Consider the following 12,438-nt stretch of genomic DNA (forward strand, 5'->3'; position numbering starts at 1 on the left):
TTTGGTGGGATTTTTGTTGAAATTTGTAGAGTTTTGAGAAGATGTAGGGAATTTGGTTGGATTTTTGTGGAATTTGGTGGGCCTTTTCAAGGACTTTGTGTGGTTTTGAGGAGAGTTGAAGTATTTTGAGGAATTTTTCTTAGATTTTGTGGAAACTTGTGGAGGTTTTGTGTGATTTTTGTGGAATTTTGTGGGATATTGAGGCGATTTAGGGATCTTGAGGGATTTTTCATGTATTTTGTGGGAATTTGTGGAGATTTGGTGGGATATTTTTCTAGAATTTGGTCGTGTTTTAGAAGAATTATGGAATTTTGTGGGATTTTTCTTGGATTTTGCGGACATTTGTGGACATTTTGTGGGATGTTGGTGGAACTTTGAGGGTCTTTTCTGGAATTTTGTGAGATTCTGCAGGGAATTGAGGAATTATCTGTGATTTTTCATGTATTTTGTAAGAATTTGTGGAGATTTGGTGGGATTTTTGTTGAAATTTGTAGAGTTTTGAGAAGATGTAGGGAATTTGGTGGGATTTTTGTGGAATTTGGTGGGCCTTTTCAAGGACTTTGTGTGGTTTTGAGGAGAGTTGAAGTATTTTGAGGAATTTTTCTTAGATTTTGTGGAAACTTGTGGAGGTTTTGTGTGATTTTTGTGGAATTTTGTGGGATATTGAGGCGATTTAGGGATCTTGAGGGATTTTTCATATATTTTGTGGGAATTTGTGGAGATTTGGTGGGATTTTTTTTTAGAATTTGGTCATGTTTTGAGAAGATTTAGGGAATGTTGTGGGATTTTTCCTGGAATTTTGTTGGATTTTGAGGAGATTTTGTGGGATGGTTGTGGAATTTTGAGGGTCTTTTCTGGAATTTTCTGAGATTCTGCAGAGAATTGAGGAATTATCTGTGATTTTTCATGTATTTTGTAAGAATTTGTGGAGATTTGGTGGGATTTTTGTGGAATTTGGTAGAGTTTTGGAATGATTTAGGTCATTTTGTGGGACATTTCTGGAATTTGATGGGGCTTTACAAGAATTTTGTAGTATTTTGAAAAGATTTAGGGAATTTTGTGTTGTTTTTCTTGAATTTTGTGGGAAACTGTGTTGATTTTATGGGGCGTTTCTGGAATTTGGTCAAGATTTCAGAAGATTTAGGGATTTTTGTGGGATTTTTGTGGGATGTTTTGGGAATCGGTGGAGATTTTGTGGGACATTCCTGTGAATTGGTAGGGTTTTGAAATGATTTAGGGAATTTTGTGGGACTTGTCTGTAATTTTGTGGGGGTTTTTCTGGAATTGTGTGGGATTCTGAGGAGACTTGAAGAATGTTGAGGAATTTGTTTTAGATTTTGTGGGAATTTGTGTAGATTCTGTGGGATTTTTCTGGAATTTGGTGGGCCTTTTCAAGGACTTTGTGTGGTTTTGAGGAGAGTTGAAGTATTTTGAGGAATTTTTCTTAGATTTTGTGGAAACTTGTGGAGGTTTTGTGTGATTTTTGTGGAATTTTGTGGGATATTGAGGCGATTTAGGGATCTTGAGGGATTTTTCATGTATTTTGTGGGAATTTGTGGAGATTTGGTGGGATATTTTTCTAGAATTTGGTCGTGTTTTAGAAGAATTAGGGAATTTTGTGGGATTTTTCTTGGATTTTGTGGACATTTTTGGACATTTTGTGGGATGTTGGTGGAACTTTGAGGGTCTTTTCTGGAATTTTGTGAGATTCTGCAGAGAATTGAGGAATTATCTGTGATTTTTCATGTATTTTGTAAGAATTTGTGGAGATTTGGTGGGATTTTTGTTGAAATTTATAGAGTTTTGAGAAGATGTAGGGAATTTGGTGGGATTTTTGTGGAATTTGGTGGGCCTTTTCAAGGACTTTGTGTGGTTTTGAGGAGAGTTGAAGTATTTTGAGGAATTTTTCTTAGTTTTTGTGGAAACTTGTGGAGGTTTTGTGTGATTTTTGTGGAATTTTGTGGGATATTGAGGCGATTTAGGGATCTTGAGGGATTTTTCATGTATTTTGTGGGAATTTGTGGAGATTTGGTGGGATTTTTTTTTAGAATTTGGTCATGTTTTGAGAAGATTTAGGGAATGTTGTGGGATTTTTCCTGGAATTTTGTTGGATTTTGAGGAGATTTTGTGGGATGTTTGTGGAACTTTGAGGGTCTTTTCTGGAATTTTGTGAGATTTTGCAGAGAATTGAGGAATTATCTGTGATTTTTCATGTATTTTGTAAGAATTTGTGGAGATTTGGTGGGATTTTTGTTGAAATTTGTAGAGTTTTGAGAAGATGTAGGGAATTTGGTCAAGATTTTTCTGGAATTTGGTGGGCCTTTTCAAGGACTTTGTGTGGTTTTGAGGAGAGTTGAAGTATTTTGAGGAAATTTTCTTAGATTTTGTGGAAACTTGTGGAGGTTTTGTGTGATTTTTGTGGAATTTTGTGGGATAGTGAGGCGATTTAGGGATCTTGAGGGATTTTTCATGTATTTTGTGGGAATTTGTGGAGATTTGGTGGGATTTTTTTTTAGAATTTGGTCGTGTTTTGAGAAGATGTAGGGAATGTTGTGGGATTTTTCCTGGAATTTTGTTGGATTTTGAGGAGATTTTGTGGGATGTTTGTGGAATTTTGAGGGTCTTTTCTGGAATTTTGTGAGATTCTGCAGAGAATTGAGGAATTATCTGTGATTTTTCATGTATTTTGTAAGAATTTGTGGAGATTTGGTGGGATATTTTGTGGAATTTGGTAGAGTTTTGGAATGATTTAGGTCATTTTGTGGGATATTTCTGGACTTTGGTAGGGCTTTTCAAGAATTTTGTAGTATTTTGAAAAGATTTAGGGAATTTTGTGTTGTTTTTCTTGAAGTTTGTGGGAAACTGTGGTGATTTTATGGGGCGTTTCTGGAATTTGGTCAAGATTTCAGAAGATTTAGGGATTTTTGTGGGATTTTTGTGGGATGTTCTGGGAATCGGTGGAGATTTTGTGGGACATTCCTGTGAATTGGTAGGGTTTTGAAATGATTTAGGGAATTTTGTGGGACTTGTCTGGAATTTTGTGGGGATTTTTCTGGAATTGTGTGGGATTCTGAGGAGACTTGAAGAATGTTGAGGAATTTGTTTTAGATTTTGTGGGAATTTGTGGAGATTTGGTGGGATATTTTTCTAGAATTTGGTCGTGTTTTAGAAGAATTAGGGAAGTCTGTGGGATTTTTCTTGGATTTTGTGGACATTTGTGGACATTTTGTGGGATGTTGGTGGAAGTTTGAGGGTCTTTTCTGGAATTTTGTGAGATTCTGCAGAGAATTGAGGAATTATCTGTGATTTTTCATGTATTTTGTAAGAATTTGTGGAGATTTGGTGGGATTTTTGTTGAAATTTGTAGAGTTTTGAGAAGATGTAGGGAATTTGGTGGGATTTTTGTGGAATTTGGTGGGCCTTTTCAAGGACTTTGTGTGGTTTTGAGGAGAGTTGAAGTATTTTGAGGAATTTTTCTTAGATTTTGTGGAAACTTGTGGAGGTTTTGTGTGATTTTTGTGGAATTTTGTGGGATATTGAGGCGATTTAGGGATCTTGAGGGATTTTTCATGTATTTTGTGGGAATTTGTGGAGATTTGGTGGGATTTTTTTTTAGAATTTGGTCATGTTTTGAGAAGATTTAGGGAATGTTGTGGGATTTTTCCTGGAATTTTTTTGGATTTTGAGGAGATTTTGTGGGATGTTTGTGGAATTTTGAGGGTCTTTTCTGGAATTTTGTGAGATTCGGCAGAGAATTGAGGAATTATCTGTGATTTTTCATGTATTTTGTAAGAATTTGTGGAGATTTGGTGGGATTTTTGTGGAATTTGGTAGAGTTTTGGAATGATTTAGGTCATTTTGTGGGACATTTCTTGAATTTGATGGGGCTTTACAAGAATTTTGTAGTATTTTGAAAAGATTTAGGGAATTTTGTGTTGTTTTTCTTGAATTTTGTGGGAAACTGTGTTGATTTTATGGGGCGTTTCTGGAATTTGGTCAAGATTTCAGAAGATTTAGGGATTTTTGTGGGATTTTTGTGGGATGTTCTGGGAATTGGTGGAGATTTTGTGGGACATTCCTGTGAATTGGTAGGGTTTTGAAATGATTTAGGGAATTTTGTGGGACTTGTCTGTAATTTTGTGGGAATTTTTCTGGAATTGTGTGGGATTCTGAGGAGACTTGAAGAATGTTGAGGAATTTGTTTTAGATTTTGTGGGAATTTGTGGAGATTCTGTGGGATTTTTCTGGAATTTGGTGGGCCTTTTCAAGGACTTTGTGTGGTTTTGAGGAGAGTTGAAGTATTTTGAGGAATTTTTCTTAGATTTTGTGGAAACTTGTGGAGGTTTTGTGTGATTTTTGTGGAATTTTGTGGGATAGTGAGGCGATTTAGGGATCTTGAGGGATTTTTCATGTATTTTGTGGGAATTTGTGGAGATTTGGTGGGATATTTTTCTAGAATTTGGTCGTGTTTTAGAAGAATTAGGGAAATCTGTGGGATTTTTCTTGGATTTTGTGGACATTTGTGGACATTTTGTGGGATGTTGGTGGAACTTTGAGGGTCTTTTCTGGAATTTTGTGAGATTCTGCAGAGAATTGAGGAATTATCTGTGATTTTTCATGTATTTTGTAAGAATTTGTGGAGATTTGGTGGGATTTTTGTTGAAATTTGTAGAGTTTTGAGAAGATGTAGGGAATTTGGTTGGATTTTTGTGGAATTTGGTGGGCCTTTTCAAGGACTTTGTGTGGTTTTGAGGAGAGTTGAAGTATTTTGAGGAATTTTTCTTAGATTTTGTGGAAACTTGTGGAGGTTTTGTGTGATTTTTGTGGAATTTTGTGGGATATTGAGGCGATTTAGGGATCTTGAGGGATTTTTCATGTATTTTGTGGGAATTTGTGGAGATTTGGTGGGATATTTTTCTAGAATTTGGTCGTGTTTTAGAAGAATTATGGAATTTTGTGGGATTTTTCTTGGATTTTGCGGACATTTGTGGACATTTTGTGGGATGTTGGTGGAACTTTGAGGGTCTTTTCTGGAATTTTGTGAGATTCTGCAGAGAATTGAGGAATTATCTGTGATTTTTCATGTATTTTGTAAGAATTTGTGGAGATTTGGTGGGATTTTTGTTGAAATTTGTAGAGTTTTGAGAAGATGTAGGGAATTTGGTTGGATTTTTGTGGAATTTGGTGGGCCTTTTCAAGGACTTTGTGTGGTTTTGAGGAGAGTTGAAGTATTTTGAGGAATTTTTCTTAGATTTTGTGGAAACTTGTGGAGGTTTTGTGTGATTTTTGTGGAATTTTGTGGGATATTGAGGCGATTTAGGGATCTTGAGGGATTTTTCATGTATTTTGTGGGAATTTGTGGAGATTTGGTGGGATATTTTTCTAGAATTTGGTCGTGTTTTAGAAGAATTATGGAATTTTGTGGGATTTTTCTTGGATTTTGCGGACATTTGTGGACATTTTGTGGGATGTTGGTGGAACTTTGAGGGTCTTTTCTGGAATTTTGTGAGATTCTGCAGGGAATTGAGGAATTATCTGTGATTTTTCATGTATTTTGTAAGAATTTGTGGAGATTTGGTGGGATTTTTGTTGAAATTTGTAGAGTTTTGAGAAGATGTAGGGAATTTGGTGGGATTTTTGTGGAATTTGGTGGGCCTTTTCAAGGACTTTGTGTGGTTTTGAGGAGAGTTGAAGTATTTTGAGGAATTTTTCTTAGATTTTGTGGAAACTTGTGGAGGTTTTGTGTGATTTTTGTGGAATTTTGTGGGATATTGAGGCGATTTAGGGATCTTGAGGGATTTTTCATATATTTTGTGGGAATTTGTGGAGATTTGGTGGGATTTTTTTTTAGAATTTGGTCATGTTTTGAGAAGATTTAGGGAATGTTGTGGGATTTTTCCTGGAATTTTGTTGGATTTTGAGGAGATTTTGTGGGATGGTTGTGGAATTTTGAGGGTCTTTTCTGGAATTTTCTGAGATTCTGCAGAGAATTGAGGAATTATCTGTGATTTTTCATGTATTTTGTAAGAATTTGTGGAGATTTGGTGGGATTTTTGTGGAATTTGGTAGAGTTTTGGAATGATTTAGGTCATTTTGTGGGACATTTCTGGAATTTGATGGGGCTTTACAAGAATTTTGTAGTATTTTGAAAAGATTTAGGGAATTTTGTGTTGTTTTTCTTGAATTTTGTGGGAAACTGTGTTGATTTTATGGGGCGTTTCTGGAATTTGGTCAAGATTTCAGAAGATTTAGGGATTTTTGTGGGATTTTTGTGGGATGTTTTGGGAATCGGTGGAGATTTTGTGGGACATTCCTGTGAATTGGTAGGGTTTTGAAATGATTTAGGGAATTTTGTGGGACTTGTCTGTAATTTTGTGGGGGTTTTTCTGGAATTGTGTGGGATTCTGAGGAGACTTGAAGAATGTTGAGGAATTTGTTTTAGATTTTGTGGGAATTTGTGTAGATTCTGTGGGATTTTTCTGGAATTTGGTGGGCCTTTTCAAGGACTTTGTGTGGTTTTGAGGAGAGTTGAAGTATTTTGAGGAATTTTTCTTAGATTTTGTGGAAACTTGTGGAGGTTTTGTGTGATTTTTGTGGAATTTTGTGGGATATTGAGGCGATTTAGGGATCTTGAGGGATTTTTCATGTATTTTGTGGGAATTTGTGGAGATTTGGTGGGATATTTTTCTAGAATTTGGTCGTGTTTTAGAAGAATTAGGGAATTTTGTGGGATTTTTCTTGGATTTTGCGGACATTTGTGGACATTTTGTGGGATGTTGGTGGAACTTTGAGGGTCTTTTCTGGAATTTTGTGAGATTCTGCAGGGAATTGAGGAATTATCTGTGACTTTTCATGTATTTTGTAAGAATTTGTGGAGATTTGGTGGGATTTTTGTTGAAATTTGTAGAGTTTTGAGAAGATGTAGGGAATTTGGTGGGATTTTTGTGGAATTTGGTGGGCCTTTTCAAGGACTTTGTGTGGTTTTGAGGAGAGTTGAAGTATTTTGAGGAATTTTTCTTAGATTTTGTGGAAACTTGTGGAGGTTTTGTGTGATTTTTGTGGAATTTTGTGGGATATTGAGGCGATTTCGGGATCTTGAGGGATTTTTCATGTATTTTGTGGGAATTTGTGGAGATTTGGTGGGATATTTTTCTAGAATTTGGTCGTGTTTTGAGAAGATTTAGGGAATGTTGTGGGATTTTTCCTGGAATTTTGTTGGATTTTGAGGAGATTTTGCGGGATGTTTGTGGAATTTTGAGGGTCTTTTCTGGAATTTTGTGAGATTCGGCAGAGAATTGAGGAATTATCTGTGATTTTTTCATGTATTTTGTAAGAATTTGTGGAGATTTGCTGGGATTTTTGTGGAATTTGGTAGAGTTTTGGAATGATTTAGGTCATTTTGTGGGATGTTTCTGGAATTTGGTGGGGCTTTTCAAGAATTTTGTAGTATTTTGAAAAGATTTAGGGAATTTTGTGTTGTTTTTCTTGAATTTTGTGGGAAACTGGTGATTTTATGGGGCGTTTCTGGAATTTGGTCAAGTTTTCAGAAGATTTAGGGATTTTTGTGGGATTTTTGTGGGATGTTCTGGGAATTGGCAGAGATTTTGTGGGACATTCCTGTGAATTGGTAGGGTTTTGAAATGATTTTGGGAATTTTGTGGGACTTGTCTGTAATTTTGTGGGGGTTTTTCTGGAATTGTGTGGGATTCTGAGGAGACTTGAAGAATGTTGAGGAATTTGTTTTAGATTTTGTGGGAATTTGTGGAGATTCTGTGGGATTTTTGTGGAATTTGGTGGGCCTTTTCAAGGACTTTGTGTGGTTTTGAGGAGAGTTGAAGTATTTTGAGGAATTTTTCTTAGATTTTGTGGAAACTTGTGGAGGTTTTGTGTGATTTTTGTGGAATTTTGTGGGATATTGAGGCGATTTCGGGATCTTGAGGGATTTTTCATGTATTTTGTGGGAATTTGTGGAGATTTGGTGGGATATTTTTCTAGAATTTGGTCGTGTTTTAGAAGAATTAGGGAATTTTGTGGGATTTTTCTTGGATTTTGTGGACATTTGTGGACATTTTGTGGGATGTTGGTGGAACTTTGAGGGTCTTTTCTGGAATTTTGTGAGATTCTGCAGGGAATTGAGGAATTATCTGTGACTTTTCATGTATTTTGTAAGAATTTGTGGAGATTTGGTGGGATTTTTGTTGAAATTTGTAGAGTTTTGAGAAGATGTAGGGAATTTGGTGGGATTTTTGTGGAATTTGGTGGGCCTTTTCAAGGACTTTGTGTGGTTTTGAGGAGAGTTGAAGTATTTTGAGGAATTTTTCTTAGATTTTGTGGAAACTTGTGGAGGTTTTGTGTGATTTTTGTGGAATTTTGTGGGATATTGAGGCAATTTAGGGATCTTGAGGGATTTTTCATGTATTTTGTGGGAATTTGTGGAGATTTGGTGGGATATTTTTCTAGAATTTGGTCGTGTTTTAGAAGAATTAGGGAATTTTGTGGGATTTTTCTTGGATTTTGTGGACATTTTTGGACATTTTGTGGGATGTTGGTGGAACTTTGAGGGTCTTTTCTGGAATTTTGTGAGATTCTGCAGAGAATTGAGGAATTATCTGTGATTTTTCATGTATTTTGTAAGAATTTGTGGAGATTTGGTGGGATTTTTGTTGAAATTTGTAGAGTTTTGAGAAGATGTAGGGAATTTGTTGGGATTTTTGTGGAATTTGGTGGGCCTTTTCAAGGACTTTGTGTGGTTTTGAGGAGAGTTGAAGTATTTTGAGGAATTTTTCTTAGATTTTGTGGAAACTTGTGGAGGTTTTGTGTGATTTTTGTGGAATTTTGTGGGATATTGAGGCGATTTAGGGATCTTGAGAGATTTTTCATGTATTTTGTGGGAATTTGTGGAGATTTGGTGGGATATTTTTCTAGAATTTGGTCGTGTTTTAGAAGAATTAGGGAAATCTGTGGGATTTTTCTTGGATTTTGTGGACATTTGTGGACATTTTGTGGGATGTTGGTGGAACTTTGAGGGTCTTTTCTGGAATTTTGTGAGATTCTGCAGAGAATTGAGGAATTATCTGTGATTTTTCATGTATTTTGTAAGAATTTGTGGAGATTTGGTGGGATTTTTGTTGAAATTTGTAGAGTTTTGAGAAGATGTAGGGAATTTGTTGGGATTTTTGTGGAATTTGGTGGGCCTTTTCAAGGACTTTGTGTGGTTTTGAGGAGAGTTGAAGTATTTTGAGGAATTTTTCTTAGATTTTGTGGAAACTTGTGGAGGTTTTGTGTGATTTTTGTGGAATTTTGTGGGATATTGAGGCGATTTAGGGATCTTGAGGGATTTTTCATGTATTTTGTTGGCATTTGTGGAGATTTGGTGGGATATTTTTCTAGAATTTGGTCGTGTTTTGAGAAGATTTAGGGAATGTTGTGGGATTTTTCCTGGAATTTTGTTGGATTTTGAGGAGATTTTGCGGGATGTTTGTGGAATTTTGAGGGTCTTTTCTGGAATTTTGTGAGATTCGGCAGAGAATTGAGGAATTATCTGTGATTTTTTCATGTATTTTGTAAGAATTTGTGGAGATTTGCTGGGATTTTTGTGGAATTTGGTAGAGTTTTGGAATGATTTAGGTCATTTTGTGGGATGTTTCTGGAATTTGGTGGGGCTTTTCAAGAATTTTGTAGTATTTTGAAAAGATTTAGGGAATTTTGTGTTGTTTTTCTTGAATTTTGTGGGAAACTGGTGATTTTATGGGGCGTTTCTGGAATTTGGTCAAGTTTTCAGAAGATTTAGGGATTTTTGTGGGATTTTTGTGGGATGTTCTGGGAATTGGCAGAGATTTTGTGGGACATTCCTGTGAATTGGTAGGGTTTTGAAATGATTTTGGGAATTTTGTGGGACTTGTCTGTAATTTTGTGGGGGTTTTTCTGGAATTGTGTGGGATTCTGAGGAGACTTGAAGAATGTTGAGGAATTTGTTTTAGATTTTGTGGGAATTTGTGGAGATTCTGTGGGATTTTTGTGGAATTTGGTGGGCCTTTTCAAGGACTTTGTGTGGTTTTGAGGAGAGTTGAAGTATTTTGAGGAATTTTTCTTAGATTTTGTGGAAACTTGTGGAGGTTTTGTGTGATTTTTGTGGAATTTTGTGGGATATTGAGGCGATTTCGGGATCTTGAGGGATTTTTCATGTATTTTGTGGGAATTTGTGGAGATTTGGTGGGATATTTTTCTAGAATTTGGTCGTGTTTTAGAAGAATTAGGGAATTTTGTGGGATTTTTCTTGGATTTTGTGGACATTTGTGGACATTTTGTGGGATGTTGGTGGAACTTTGAGGGTCTTTTCTGGAATTTTGTGAGATTCTGCAGGGAATTGAGGAATTATCTGTGACTTTTCATGTATTTTGTAAGAATTTGTGGAGATTTGGTGGGATTTTTGTTGAAATTTGTAGAGTTTTGAGAAGATGTAGGGAATTTGGTGGGATTTTTGTGGAATTTGGTGGGCCTTTTCAAGGACTTTGTGTGGTTTTGAGGAGAGTTGAAGTATTTTGAGGAATTTTTCTTAGATTTTGTGGAAACTTGTGGAGGTTTTGTGTGATTTTTGTGGAATTTTGTGGGATATTGAGGCAATTTAGGGATCTTGAGGGATTTTTCATGTATTTTGTGGGAATTTGTGGAGATTTGGTGGGATATTTTTCTAGAATTTGGTCGTGTTTTAGAAGAATTAGGGAATTTTGTGGGATTTTTCTTGGATTTTGTGGACATTTTTGGACATTTTGTGGGATGTTGGTGGAACTTTGAGGGTCTTTTCTGGAATTTTGTGAGATTCTGCAGAGAATTGAGGAATTATCTGTGATTTTTCATGTATTTTGTAAGAATTTGTGGAGATTTGGTGGGATTTTTGTTGAAATTTGTAGAGTTTTGAGAAGATGTAGGGAATTTGTTGGGATTTTTGTGGAATTTGGTGGGCCTTTTCAAGGACTTTGTGTGGTTTTGAGGAGAGTTGAAGTATTTTGAGGAATTTTTCTTAGATTTTGTGGAAACTTGTGGAGGTTTTGTGTGATTTTTGTGGAATTTTGTGGGATATTGAGGCGATTTAGGGATCTTGAGGGATTTTTCATGTATTTTGTTGGCATTTGTGGAGATTTGGTGGGATATTTTTCTAGAATTTGGTCGTGTTTTGAGAAGATTTAGGGAATGTTGTGGGATTTTTCCTGGAATTTTGTTGGATTTTGAGGAGATTTTGCGGGATGTTTGTGGAATTTTGAGGGTCTTTTCTGGAATTTTGTGAGATTCGGCAGAGAATTGAGGAATTATCTGTGATTTTTTCATGTATTTTGTAAGAATTTGTGGAGATTTGCTGGGATTTTTGTGGAATTTGGTAGAGTTTTGGAATGATTTAGGTCATTTTGTGGGATGTTTCTGGAATTTGGTGGGGCTTTTCAAGAATTTTGTAGTATTTTGAAAAGATTTAGGGAATTTTGTGTTGTTTTTCTTGAATTTTGTGGGAAACTGGTGATTTTATGGGGCGTTTCTGGAATTTGGTCAAGTTTTCAGAAGATTTAGGGATTTTTGTGGGATTTTTGTGGGATGTTCTGGGAATTGGCAGAGATTTTGTGGGACATTCCTGTGAATTGGTAGGGTTTTGAAATGATTTTGGGAATTTTGTGGGACTTGTCTGTAATTTTGTGGGGGTTTTTCTGGAATTGTGTGGGATTCTGAGGAGACTTGAAGAATGTTGAGGAATTTGTTTTAGATTTTGTGGGAATTTGTGGAGATTCTGTGGGATTTTTGTGGAATTTGGTGGGCCTTTTCAAGGACTTTGTGTGGTTTTGAGGAGAGTTGAAGTATTTTGAGGAATTTTTCTTAGATTTTGTGGAAACTTGTGGAGGTTTTGTGTGATTTTTGTGGAATTTTGTGGGATATTGAGGCGATTTCGGGATCTTGAGGGATTTTTCATGTATTTTGTGGGAATTTGTGGAGATTTGGTGGGATATTTTTCTAGAATTTGGTCGTGTTTTAGAAGAATTAGGGAATTTTGTGGGATTTTTCTTGGATTTTGTGGACATTTGTGGACATTTTGTGGGATGTTGGTGGAACTTTGAGGGTCTTTTCTGGAATTTTGTGAGATTCTGCAGGGAATTGAGGAATTATCTGTGACTTTTCATGTATTTTGTAAGAATTTGTGGAGATTTGGTGGGATTTTTGTTGAAATTTGTAGAGTTTTGAGAAGATGTAGGGAATTTGGTGGGATTTTTGTGGAATTTGGTGGGCCTTTTCAAGGACTTTGTGTGGTTTTGAGGAGAGTTGAAGTATTTTGAGGAATTTTTCTTAGATTTTGTGGAAACTTGTGGAGGTTTTGTGTGATTTTTGTGGAATTTTGTGGGATATTGAGGCAATTTAGGGATCTTGAGGGATTTTTCATGTATTTTGTGGGAATTTGTG

This window comes from Cyanistes caeruleus, chromosome 3 (genome assembly GCF_971803275.1).
Source record: "Cyanistes caeruleus chromosome 3, bCyaCae1.hap1.1, whole genome shotgun sequence".
Taxonomy (NCBI): Eukaryota; Metazoa; Chordata; class Aves; order Passeriformes; family Paridae; genus Cyanistes; species Cyanistes caeruleus.